Source organism: Pezoporus flaviventris, unplaced genomic scaffold (genome assembly GCF_033815535.1).
Source record: "Pezoporus flaviventris isolate CSIRO_AGI_PZ_B2104156 unplaced genomic scaffold, CSIRO_AGI_Pfla_v1 ptg000037l, whole genome shotgun sequence".
Taxonomy (NCBI): domain Eukaryota; kingdom Metazoa; phylum Chordata; class Aves; order Psittaciformes; family Psittacidae; genus Pezoporus; species Pezoporus flaviventris.
In genome coordinates this window covers 16,596,141-16,609,200 of record NW_026892585.1, presented here as the reverse complement: position 1 = coordinate 16,609,200, position 13,060 = coordinate 16,596,141, and the positions used below count along the sequence as shown (strand labels likewise).

Sequence of the window (13,060 nt, the reverse complement as noted above, 5' to 3'; positions counted from 1 at the left end):
CTGGCGCTCACTCCCGTCCTGCCCGGGTGTGTGTGTGTGTGTGTGTTCGGTAAGCCAGCATTTACCTGTTGTTTCCAATAATTCGGGTTTGCTCTCTTGGCTTCGTCACATTCGTGACACGCTGGTGAAGGAAAACATCGTTAAGCCACCTGGAGATTTATTCCCTTTGCTTTCCATACAGACTGGTTTTACAAAGCAGGAGTGTGTAATTTCTTTGCCTCAGAATGCCCGTTATATTTTATTTTTGTGTGATTTATTGCCGTGCCTGTGCTAGGTATGAATATTAAAACAATTTATCATAAATCGAGTATTGTGAAGCCAACATCTGGTTTAGATAATGTGGGTTTTTTTTTTTTTGAGGCTAAACTTCCACTGTACAGTTCATAAACTACACACGGGTTTTAAATCCCTTTCTTTAAACTCGGGTCTTTCATTCTGTTGTTGAGTGGACTGACATTTGCAATATTTATTAGAGTATTCGTATGCACTGTCGTGGCTTTAGTGTGTATTTTTGGAGCTGAAATGTTAAATTCTCCAGCTAATGCATAAAGACGCACTTTATAATGAGGTTGCTGGGTCCATTGCTGCTTTCTGTCTGCTGTGGCTGTGATGCTGTTTCATGTGAAAGGTTTTTCTCTGGGATACTGGGTCAGAAGGTGGTAGGGTTTATGTAGCTGTGGCATTACCATAAAGCCCACCAACACACATCCCCCACTTTAGTTACACTGGTAACACCCAAAGGAGAAAGACATCATGTAGTTTTCCATTTGTATGTTGTGAATCTGTTTAATAACTTAAGAAGTAAAGGTTCAGCTTTCCTGTGTCTCCTTTACAGGAAGAAATAGGCAGTTGGATTGACAGTTCAATGCATTACAATGGGTTCTTCCGGAGATTTGAACTCCTGTAATAGAACAAGTGTTTCTGTCATACGCTGTAATCCTGTGCTCTCCTGAGATACCCTGAGAAACCTCAGAAATAGTATATCAAAATTCTAAACCACAAAGCACAGCCTCTACTATAGCCCTGGGGCAGACCTCTGTCTTCTGAATTGCATGGCACAATGGAGATCATAGAAGAAAAGAATGTGTTGCCTTGGAGGGCTTTTCCCTTCTTTTTCCCAAGCCAGTTCTAATATTTACACTATCTCTGCTCTCTGCAGATTTAATCGAGTCAATTAAGATTCTTGGGCTCAATTCCCCCAGGTGTAGGTTAAAAGTTTCTCTATTTTTCCCCCTCCTCTTTCTTTCTTACCAGCTGCTGTTTCTTATTCCTGCCTGATTAGAGATGAAGCAGCGAGCTGGGATTTTGGTACTGAAAAGCTACATCAATTGCAACAAGGCGATCATCCATACATGCAAGCATGAATAATGCCTGTCTTCATGTCTGCTTCCTTTGCTGCCCTTCACAGTGTTTCAGCTCTTTGAACTGCGTCTTGGCAGGTTTTTTCCTATGTAGAAAAGTGTCTCTTTTTCATTAGTCTTCTCACCTTTAACAGTTGCTGATTTCTTGTGTCTTGCTGCAAGAACTAGCAGTGGGCATGCCTATATTTCAGCCTTTCCCATATTCGGTTCTGTTCTTACCAACAGCATTACCAAAGAGTTAAATTATTAAGTCCCTGCGACTGTTGATGACTATTGATGTTGAAGCCGCAAACCTTTCTGAGGTCAGTACTTTGCAAGCCATATGTACCTTTCAGACATTTCTGTGCTCTGTTAGTGATGTGGTATCTGTCACTTCTTACTTGGCTTCTTGCTTTGCTTTTGGGCTAGCTGAAAGTACTCAGGTACACCCACAAGCTGTATTTTCTTACACATTCAGGCATGTGCCAGGCTCCTGTTGAAGTGTAGCTGTCAGAAGTTTCGCTTTAGTTACTCTGAGGATGTTTGGTGGGCACCCACGTTTTGTACATCAGATGGGATGCTGCCAATGAGCATTTTCTTGGAAGCCCACAGTAAGAAGTGTTGTGACTGTGAGGACTAGGAATGTTGTATGTTCTGTCTAGAGCTTTGCGTTCTCTTAAAGGACCAAGTTCATGGGAGTGAGATGAGTTCTGGGAAGGGGAAAAAGAGGTATAAGCATTGTGCAAACAGTTGGGTCTGTGTGGGAATGCATGAGCAGAAAGATGAATGTTTGCAATGGATTTTAGCCCCAATTAAGTGCTTGCTTTCCCGTGTGCAGACATTCATGTGTCACCAGTGGTATGGGGGTCCAGAAGCATGGTGATGTTGGGTGGATTTTGCCTGCATAGGGTGAGGGAGCAAGAGGTTTATCCTGTGTGATGTGGGTTCTTGACTGGTTTTGTTGTGGTGATATCTCACATTGAGAGAAAAAAAATGCATGCCGCAACTGGTAGTCAAGTAATATTGTACTGTACCTGTCAGGTTGGCTTTAAAAATGCAAAAGTATTTATTTATTTCTTGGTTTGGAATTCCTGTTGCTGCAGAGGACTCTCAGCTCTTCCAGAGCTGACTTCATGCTCCAGAGAAATGAGTTGTGGGGTAAGAATTTCCTGGGCTTGATAGTATGTTTGAGCAGCAGGAGGTTTAGCTCCGTTTGACGTGCTTCTGTAGATAATCCTGGCTCAGAAGAACAGATAAAAGTGACTGTGTACAGCTGTGATTTATGTTTGGGCTTCAAGACCAAGTACTATCCAGCTGTCTGTCCTTCCCTTGAGTGCAGCAGCTGTTCCAAGTTTGAAATTTTTGTGTTTAAAAACCCCAACAAAGCACTGCTATCACAATTTGGTTTGCAGACCAGGGAACTTGACTGTGTTCATCTGTTCTGAGCCTCTCAGCACTGATTACAGGACTTCCTTGCCTTAATACTTTTCTGAAAGCATGCATCAAGAAAGATCTTGAGCTTAGCATTTCTAGTATCCAGTCATCCTAATACTTGGTAAGCTCTTCCAGTGGCTTATTCTCACTATTAAAACCATATGCTTTATTAGGAATTTTGACTCCTGTGAATTAAAAATTGAAATCTTTCTATTTCAGCCTTTCCACCCCACTGCCCAGTAGCTGTCCGCCTTGATTCCTTAGTCTTTCCAAACCAAATGTTTCCTGGATAGACATCCCCTCTTTCGTCATGTTGTTAACGTCACAGGCGTTTCCTAGGTGACTTCTGACACATGGACCAGTTTGAGTTTCTTTCATGCTGACTTCCATCAGCAACATGCTGTGATTTCTCTCTATCTCAATATTTGTATCCTCGGCAAACATATTGAAGATATCATAAACTTTAGTAGCACAAACTTTAAAAAGTTGCATGATAAGGGTCTAAGAACTGGTACAGCAATGATACTTCTATAAGCTCATCTGCTTGTGATGGACTTCTCAGGTACAAGAACCTTTTCAGACTTGGAACTGGTCTCCAGTTTAGTGAAACCACATCAGTTAGTGAAGTGGGGATCTGTGTTTACAGCTGTATTCTAAAATTCATATAGTACTGTGGTAAGATGTTAAGCAAATAACCAGCATCCTCTAATTTTGGGAAGATTAAGATTTTATGATGAGCAGTTAGGGTTTTTTTTGGAGGGGATGGGGAGTGTGTGTATGTGAGAGAGAGAAAAAGAAAAAATGAAGACTTGCAGCATAGGTGAAGCAAGTCGGTTTGGGCATCTTCTCATTGATGGAAGAATAACATAGTTTCAGTTCCTTGCCCAAGAGCCGCTCTGTTCCTCATCTCTCCATGCTGATGAGTGGCTGTGTCCTGCCCTGGGGTGGCCAGAAGCTTGTGGCTGTATTGGGTATCTGTGCCTGGCTTGATTATGCAAGTCAAAGAAGCAGGCAGAGTAGTCAGCCTCTGGGCCCAGTTTGTCCATCCCTGCTTTAGTTGCTGTCAGGGAGAGCAGGCACCATGATTCGCGCTCAAGAAGTCGTCAGCAAGTCCAGTTTCATGGATTCCCTGTACAAAAGATCTGCAGTCCACCCCTCACCCCATGGTGAGGAGGAGGGGATATGCAAACTATGGTTGTGGAAAACATTGTATTTGGTGTTCAGGCAACTGCATTCAGGTGATGCTATACTCACGCAGTGAGTGAAGGATGCTTTGTTGGGGTTGCTGGTTTTCTTCTCCCTTTCCCACACTCTTGGTATCAGCAGAAGAACCTATTATAGAGTTTCATTTGTGACGTAAATGCTGTTGACTTTACCAAGAAGAAATTTAACTTTGTTAAAGCAGTGAGAAAGCTGTTCAGTAGTAGTACTTCTTTCTGTATGTCTGTAGTGATTGGCATCAACTGTATTCTGTTCTTTGATATCACTACATGCAGAATGCTGCTTTAGTCACTGTCAGTGTCAGCCGTATGTTAATTACATGTTATCCTTCTTTAAATGTTTTCTTTCAAATTTTCCAAAACTTTCTGTGATCTTCTTTGACTTGTTGAAAATAAGTTTCACAAGCAGGCATTGAAAAAAAGGCTCGAGGTGCTGCCGTAATCTGATTGGTTCCATGTCTCCAATGAATAAATGAATACAGCTGCGACATTAGCAGCAATTAGGAGAGTTTCCAGAAGAAATTTCCTGAGGACTACATTGGAGAAGAACATTTCTGAAATGAGTTTCTGTAGCTTTCAGCAGTTTCCACCAAATCATCTCTTGGTGATGCCAGTACATGTTGATATGACAGGAGAAGGCTCTCAGTTGGGTCAGGGGCCATGTGGGGTGGACACCCTGCTCCTTAGCTTCAAGTTTAATACCTGATGCAGTGTGGCATGCTGGTTTGAACAGGAATTAGCAGTCACTCTTTGCTTCCTGCTTTCTCTCTAATGTGAATAAAATTCTACGTTCTTGCTTCATATTAGTCATGAAGAAGGTGAAGCATTAGAGACCAAAGAGAGTTGTTACCGTTTGTCAGCTTTAAGAAGGCATGGTTGTAAAATTGGTTCGTGTTTATAAATGCAAAGTAAACAGTGTAGAAAAAGTGTCTTAGATATAGTTGTACCATGTTTGTACTTTAAAGTGCTCTCTGTATGCTTCCAGTTAGTCTTTGAACAGCTTTATTTCCAAAGGCAAAACTCCATTTTGCAGGGGTGAGGGGAACTACCCTTCAGTATGCAGCTGTATGGTTTTGTAGGGGATTGAAACATCTGTGCATCTGTGTTTTGATCCATTTGGTGTGAATTGGTACAGTTTCAAAATCTAATGGAACTGGGCAGTAAACAGTGTTGTGTGATAATGTAGCCAAGCAGAGTTCTAACCCATCCTTCTTCTGTATCAAAACTGTGCCATGGAGGAGACAACTTCTAGGTCCTCCGGGCACTCTTGGGGCCTTCTTGGGCACGGCTGAGGCTGGTGCCTCTGCAGTTTCATGACTGTAACTGCACCAGCTAGCAAGGTCATGGTTTTCTTGGCCATGTCCACCATGTACGTTGCAGTCCCACCTCTGATGGCACACATAGCGTAACTGTGGTGACGCTTAGCTGGCTCTTGCATTCACACAGTGACATAAGGTGTTAGGGGTCAGTGATATGTGCAATGGTTATTTTAAATGAAACGTAACACTGGTTTTATTTTTGCTCCTATTTCATTGCACTTTCTTAGCAAAGTTATAGCAACTTTGAGGACAGATAGGGAAAGACCTTTGGTGCTAAAGTTTTTTATAGTACAACCGTATGGCTATATTTGAATAACTTCTTCCATGAGTTGCAGGCTGCTGTCCTTAAAATTAAGTGAGAAACATCTTGCCTGCTGTGGGTTTGGTTTGGATTTTGGTTTGTTTTTTTTCAATTATTCTATTTATGAATTTGAGGAGACCGCTTCCAAGTTTTGCTGTCTTAAAAGAAAAAGGGGGGAAAAGGGTGATGAGACACTGCACAGGGTGCCCAGACAAGCTGTGGCTGCCCCATCCCTGGCAGTGTTCAAGGCCAGGTTGGACACGGGCTTGGAGCAAGCTGCTCTAGTGGAAGGTGACCCTGCCCATGGCAAGGGGTTGGAACTGGATGAGCTTTAAGGTCCTTTCCAAGCCATTCTGTCGTTCTCTGAAATACCTTAACAGAAACTCCTTTGATTAGAGTAAAAGGTGGATAGGAAAATGTTGACGCCAAGGAACAGATAGTGCTGAAAGTCCAAGTGTTTGCCAGTCTTTCTGATAATCATCCTCTGAGTGTTGGAGAGTAATCTGACAGTTCTCAGAAAATACAAAAAATATAAAAACATAAAAAGTATTTCAAGCTGCAGTTAGTCACTTTAGATTTATTGTAATGAAATTCCTGATCTAATGTTTGTGGTTATCATAGCATTAGTTTTAATTCCTTAAAAGTTCACGAAAACTGCTCACAACTCCTACTTTTGCGATGATTGTTCTTATCTGTAACGTACCGTCCTCATGTGTAGCTTATAGCCTCAGCCTTGTGGGAGAGAAGAAAAGGAATTGTCATGCAGTGCTGCTTTCCCACATTCATTATTCTCTGGGGAAGATGCAGAAAAATCTCTTCCTGCACTTTCTAGGATAATGTATTTCAGAGAAGTATGACCGTGTCTCTCAGTCATTGCCTTCCTTTCCAGGCTCTTCCTCTGCTTCCTCTGGGTTGGTGGTCGCCACCAGTAAGCTGGATGTTGTGCCTCAGTGCTCAGAAGAGGATGGTTTGCATGGTTCTTCAAAGTGGCATTTGAAAAACATGCATTTTAGTGCCTGCTGTGTTAAAATGTGTGTGCTCTGTCACATAAGTGGTGGATTCTTGTATTTTACTTATTATTGTTTCTTTTTGGTGACCCACCAAAGTCAGTGGCATTCTTTGTAATTCCTTAATGACCAGTTTAGAACATTACTATTTTTATTTTTCTTCCATTATTGAACTGCCTGCATGTTCACAATTACAAAATACAAATGCAATGACTGCAGTTCATATGATGTTACTAGCAGTTTTGTTGTCTGGTTTACAAAGATTCTGTCATGTTTTTGCTGTCTGGAATTCTGAAGAAATACTGAAATAATCCAATTGAAAAGAATTATTGTAAGAGAAAGAAACATTATTTGAAAATACTGGACAGCTTTCACTGAAGTGGAAAGGGCATTTAATGGAAATACTTGTGTCAGTAATCGAAAGACATGTTTCATGTTTCACTAGATGCACACAGTTTAAGAAAGGAAAGGAAGCAGAACTAGGAAGAGACCTAATACTATGAGATAACTTAGTAATTTCAATTCAGGTTGAGCAATTTGGTTATTCCTGAAACCTTAAATACCTGTGTCTGCCACTGCTTCCACCTTCAAGTGCACAGAATTTCTGATTTGAGAATCTTCTGGTGTAACTAAACTTACAAATACTGTTCTTTAAAGTTGTGTTTAATGCAATAGGCTTAGCCTGCTGTAGTCAGTTGTAACACCTGATAATGGTTAGTGGCTAACATCTCTGCTCCAGCCCTGGTGGCAAAACCTGGGTTAGTGTTGAAAAAAAATAAGACCTTTCATGTAGCTGCAGAAAACTTGAGATACACACAAAGAAATTTGTGTGAGGTCGTTTTTAATCTGTTTTTTGGGTTTTTTTTAATGGTTGCTTTGAATGCTCATAGAATTATTCATGCTGGAAAAGACCTTTAAGACCATTGAATTGCTCATTTAAATTTTATTTGGGGGTGGGTGTAAACTCACAACATGATTGCCATTGCCATAAAGTATTCCTAAATTTCTGTGGTTAAGGTCATGGGTGTTCATCGGTCTTTCAGTTGGGAAGAAGACAATCGTGTTCTGTGTAGCTTCCAAAAGCTATAAGAAACATGGGACCTGGAGTTTTGTGAACAGGTGGAAATATAATTCTGACCTTCACTCATTGTATATTTTTATATTCTGGGATAATTTGCTGGATGCTCCTTTTTCAGGGAACAGTTGTGCTGTAGGTTTATATTTCCTTGTGGAATTTTGTTCAAGTGTCGCCTTGTGTGATTTAATGCTTTTCCCACAGTTACGCTCTTTACATTAAATATGTGCATGTGTGATTGTATAGAGGCTGCAGAACTTTCGGCTGGTGTCTTTGACACCCATGCTTAATTCTCTGGCCGGGAGAGCTTGGGTGCACGTTGATGTTCCACTTCTGTAGGAGCAGCACCAGAGGGCACTGCAAGGCAGCGGATGGCCCTGCACTCCTGCTCTCGCATTCTTACTTTTGCTGCCAGCTTTGTAATTAGCTTTTAAAATGCTGGTAGCTTAAATATATTAACTCTCTCTTGGAAACGACAGCGATGTTTCAGTGCTGATACTGCCCGTGCTTCCAGATTTCAAATTTAGGTGAAGCTTCAAAAATAAAGAATGTATAATTAATTATGAAAAAATCCCCTCTATTTAGAGTCCAGTTTTAATTATCACCTCAAAATATCATCATGAAGCCACAGACAAAAATCAGACTGGTAGGAAAAGACAGAGTGAGCAGCTACAACGACGCCATATTAAAAGCCTTAAAAACACTGCTTTTCTATTTATGAACAGAGCAAATCTGTGGCGTGTTTGTAATGTTGCTTTCATTAAGCATTGTAACCGCTTTTTAGAATCTTTATAACTGGAAATCATATTCCTTGCAGTAATGTTTAAGACAGCATGACTGAATTGGAGATTTAATCAAGTAATCGAGAAAATAATCTGGAAGCTGATGCATTTTATTGTTTTAATTTATTTTAAACTTGTTTTGTTTTCATGAAATTTACACACCAAGTCTGACTAAGCAATTGTTTTAAAATGTGCCCAGTTTTGGGGATCACAAATATTATCACTTGTGTTATCAAATTGACTGACATTAAAACTAAATGGCATTGTTTTAAAATTGGATCCTTTTTAAAAATAGGTCTGGTTTTTGCAGATTCTGGTAATTGCTCCCGTTTCCCTTGTGTAATTTGGTATTAGATGATCTATTGCTTTGAATGTCTTGATTCAGTTAAACACATTTAAAATTGGATTGGCAATGTTTTAGAGTGAAGAAATTGAGTTATTAAAGATGCTGAGAATCTGTTCCTGTTGATACTCATGAAAGCAAGGGCTTTGGCATTTTTTTAGTGAGCTTTGGTTTAATATCCTGCTGTCTTTCTGCCTGCGTTTTATGATAATGTTTGGCTGTGTGTGTGGTACTTCACTAATCTCTTGGAAGGCAAGGCTGTTTTAGTAAAGCATGCGATTGCAAACAGTTCTGTGCATATTTAAATCCATGCCTACATGCTGCCCTCCTCAGGGCGCTGCTCACTTGTGGGAAAGCACAGCAGGTCATTTTCTGTGAGCTCCCTGTATGCCCCTATGCATGCTGCACTACTCTTGCATTTTGACTGCAGAGGAATGCCTGCAAAAAAGTAGATGTATGCCATGCTTGATTTCAGATTACAGTCATAAGAATTAATGATGGCTTTTTAAATTGGCACATACTTCTGTTCTGGTTTCAAAAATCTGTTACTTTTTCCCCTAGGCTCAAATCTGTGTAAAAGCTACAGAACAAGTGGAAGTTGCAGCTTCATTATGTATAAATTGTATCCATTTCAGTCATGCCTTCCTGTTACTGCTGTTGGACCATCATAGATTTTTTTAGGTTAAATTTCTGACTGGGGTTTAAAAAAGAGTCCAGAATACAAATCTGCTTGTCAAAGAGTGTGGTAAGCTGAACTTGGGGCGTTGGGAAGGAGAAAAATGTGTCTCTACGGCCACCCAGCCACCAGTGTGACATGTTCTCGTCAGGGCCACTTTGCTGCAAGCTTTCATGCAGAAGTGGCTGTAGTCAGGTAGGCTTAAAGTCCCTATTAAGCAGCATTTTGGCACAGGCTTCACTGAGGATGCCTTTCTGGGCGACAGGAATAGGGGAAGCTTGTGTTGATCCTGCTGGAGAATATTGTCCTAGTCACCTGTAAATTGTGACATCTCTGTATGGTTTACAGGTAGAAAATGAAACTTAACAAATGCCGCTGTGAGCTCCTAAAAATAATCCATGTTTCCATTTTCCAGAAGTAAAGACTGATGTGAGAGAATGATTTCACAAAGCAGTAGAGAAGCTCAGGGCTATCTATACAAGGCTTTAAGACTTATCTGTGTGGAATGAGATAGCTCTTTTGTTCCCCAACTCCTCCAGTCCCTGGCAGTAGCTTTGCCTTCTGAGAAAAGCATTTGTCTGGTGAGAAACATTGGAGGCTTCCTGATGCCTCTGGCCATAAGCTGTGTGATGCTCTCTGTGCTCAGCCTCAGGCTGTGCTTGAGTAAGAGTCACAGATGAAAATGTGTAGAGGGCAAGAGGGCAGGAAGGTGTATGTAAGCGTGCATGTGTACACACACAGAATGGCTGATTGCAGTGGTGTCACTTCAGAAAGCCTCCCTGCTCTGACCTAACCCAAGGGCACTGGCAGCACTCTGCACATCCTGCAGGCACTTCAGTAAAAACATGGCTTTTAAAATCGGTGTAAATGATGTTAGAGTAGGTTTGATTAAAAGAAAATAAGTTTTCAAGTAATTATAAAAACTATGAGTTGTTATGGAAAACACATTCACATCAGTCTGGACTTTCAGAGGAATGGAGGGAGTGAAGATGACAACAGTTGCATTTCACTTCTTATTCTGGATTTATATATAGCTAAGGACTTTGCAAACCAACTCAGATTTTCTGTTTTCAGACCAGTTTCTCTCAAGCCCAGCTAACCCTGTAGCTGAACTGAAAACTTCTGCAAACTTACAGAATAGTTTCTTAGTTTTCCCATTGTGCTGCTCTGAAAAGTTGAAAAATGAAGACCTGGGGTCTTGTGAGTAAGGGGTGTGTGTAAGTGGAAAGAAAAAGTCTTTGCGGGGTATCGGTCAGTAATAGTCAGACCATGGAACAGCTGAAAACATGGAAACAATTTCCTCCCTAATTTGGGCAGATTGGAATGCATCCCCAAAATCCAAACGGAAATAGTAAAATTTAAAAACTTTTTATTAGTACCTAACCCAGCTGCACCTGGCCAGCCTAATTGCCTTCAACCTGGTCATTACTCAAAGGCATGAAGTTTAGCCACCAACAGCACTTATTAATGTATAATAGGAATTTACTTGTAAAACAGAATTATTGGAACGGTGTGATATCATAAAGACTGAGGTGCTGACATTTTAGATTGTTTTATATAGGGATGTTGAGTTATAATTTAGGAGTTGGATATTCTTTGGGTGATTAATCATTCTTGGGTATTATTTTAAATGTCTGGTGGATATACATAGAATTAATGTTTGTAATGACCAGCTCATGAAGCACATGTATGTGCATAAGGTCACATTTGGTTTCTGGACAATCTACTTCTCTAGCATTTTGTGTGAAAGGTTGGTGCAAACCCTAGAAGAGCTGAGGCAGCAGATGAATGAAATGTTTCAGCAAGACAGCCCCTCACTGATTTCTGTAAAGATGTCAAAGCCTAAGCCCATAAAAGTGCCTGCAAATTCTCCCCTTCATATCGATGGTGTGAGAAACTGAATACATTAATTCTGTTGGACCTCAAACTTAGAATCTGTCAATATGATTCCAGTGATTGATGGTTACAGACTTTCACCTACCTCATAAATATAATGTGTCTTGATTGCAGAGGCAGTGCTAGTGCTGCTATAGTTAGTTATGTCAGCACTTCCATTGTAAACCCTGTTTCTTTAGGGGTTTATAACTCCATCATAAAAATTCACTCTGGGATGAAATTTATACCATGGGCTCCTAGACTGTAAGCAAGTCATTCAAAATACAGATAGACTAAAAAAATCGGCAAAACCCCAGGCTTGCTGTTTTTTCATCTGTAAGTGTTGTTTCTGTAGCTGAGAAATTACTTTGGTTTTGAGATGAAAGGTCACTACCTTTTGCTGCCTCGTGGAAGTCAGGCTCTGCATGTGTGTCTGTATGTAGGCACATGCATATGTGTATATGCATCCATCATAAATATTTTTAGAACACTGTATGTGTGCAATAGCTGTTTAAAAAGAAACAATTCTTGTAGTGTTAATACCATCAAGTATTTATTCACAACATAAACCAACACTAAACACCAAATTATAGATAAAATATAATTGCTGCAATGGAGTGTGAAGGTCAGGGGGAAAAGCATTAAAAACATATTCTGTTAAATGCAGGAATTTGGGTGTGATCCTCACCTGGGCCGAGTTAACTTCAGTAAACATACATAGATATCTTCTGCTAGCCAGATATCACTGACCCTGTGTGTGATCTTTTTTTAAAGGATTATTTTTTTTAAAGGCTTGTTTTAAACAGGCTCAAATGTGTTATCTTAAAAACACAAAATGTTTTTAGTACTTTCTGATTGCCTGCTAGAGGTTTTGCTTTAGTAATGTTTTGGGTTTCTTTTGTCTAATGCAGTAGAACAGTCCTAGAAAGGTTTCTGTGCTGTTGGTGGTAAACAGCTCTGTCAGATGTGATTTTTCTTCAATTACGGTAGAGTTTGGAATGCTTTTAAATGGTCTTTCTTAGTCATTAATTCAGTATTAAATGGGGGTTTTTTGTTTTTTTTTAATACACATTTAAATACACATTTGTGGTTTGGAGATTTTTTTTCTTGCTTTTACACATTGCAAAGCTAGTGTTTTGCTTTCAAAGAAAACTGAAGACAGTATATATAGCATGCCATATTTAAAACTGGTGAAATGGGAAATAACGATTGGATCTTATGTGACACATCTTTCCCAATGGAGATGTATTTTGAAATAGTGTAAAACCTGGCCCATTACCATATAATTAGTTAATGTGTCCTAAGTTTTATTAATCTTTTCTTGCTGTGCATGTAACTGCTTTTCAAAGCCTACTGAAAAAGAGAAGGAAAACTTCATTACTTCTTTCCCCTATTCTTTTCCATTGCTGGCTAAATTAAGATATCTAAAAAATACAGATGTCTACCTAGCTATCATCTTTATGAATTACAGACAGAAATAGCTGAGGAGGAATCCATTAAAAGTTACTTGTCTAAGTACCTAAATACCTTTAACAAAATCTAGATGAATCTGAGATGGTGGTGGTTTCCATTACTAAACTGCTGTTTTGAAATACCACAGCTTTTGATAAATAGTCAAACCTAGCTTCTTTTTTCATTTTAAAGATACCAGTTATCTGCAGATGGATACCTTCATTCTTTCACTGTCT

General features: G+C 39.9%; 1 protein-coding gene across 1 annotated transcript in view; it reads left to right on the top strand.

The window, feature by feature from the left end:
- JAZF1 (JAZF zinc finger 1) overlaps window positions 1-13,060 on the top strand; it is a 189,308-nt gene that overhangs the window by 26,926 nt on the left and 149,322 nt on the right. The window lies entirely within an intron of this gene.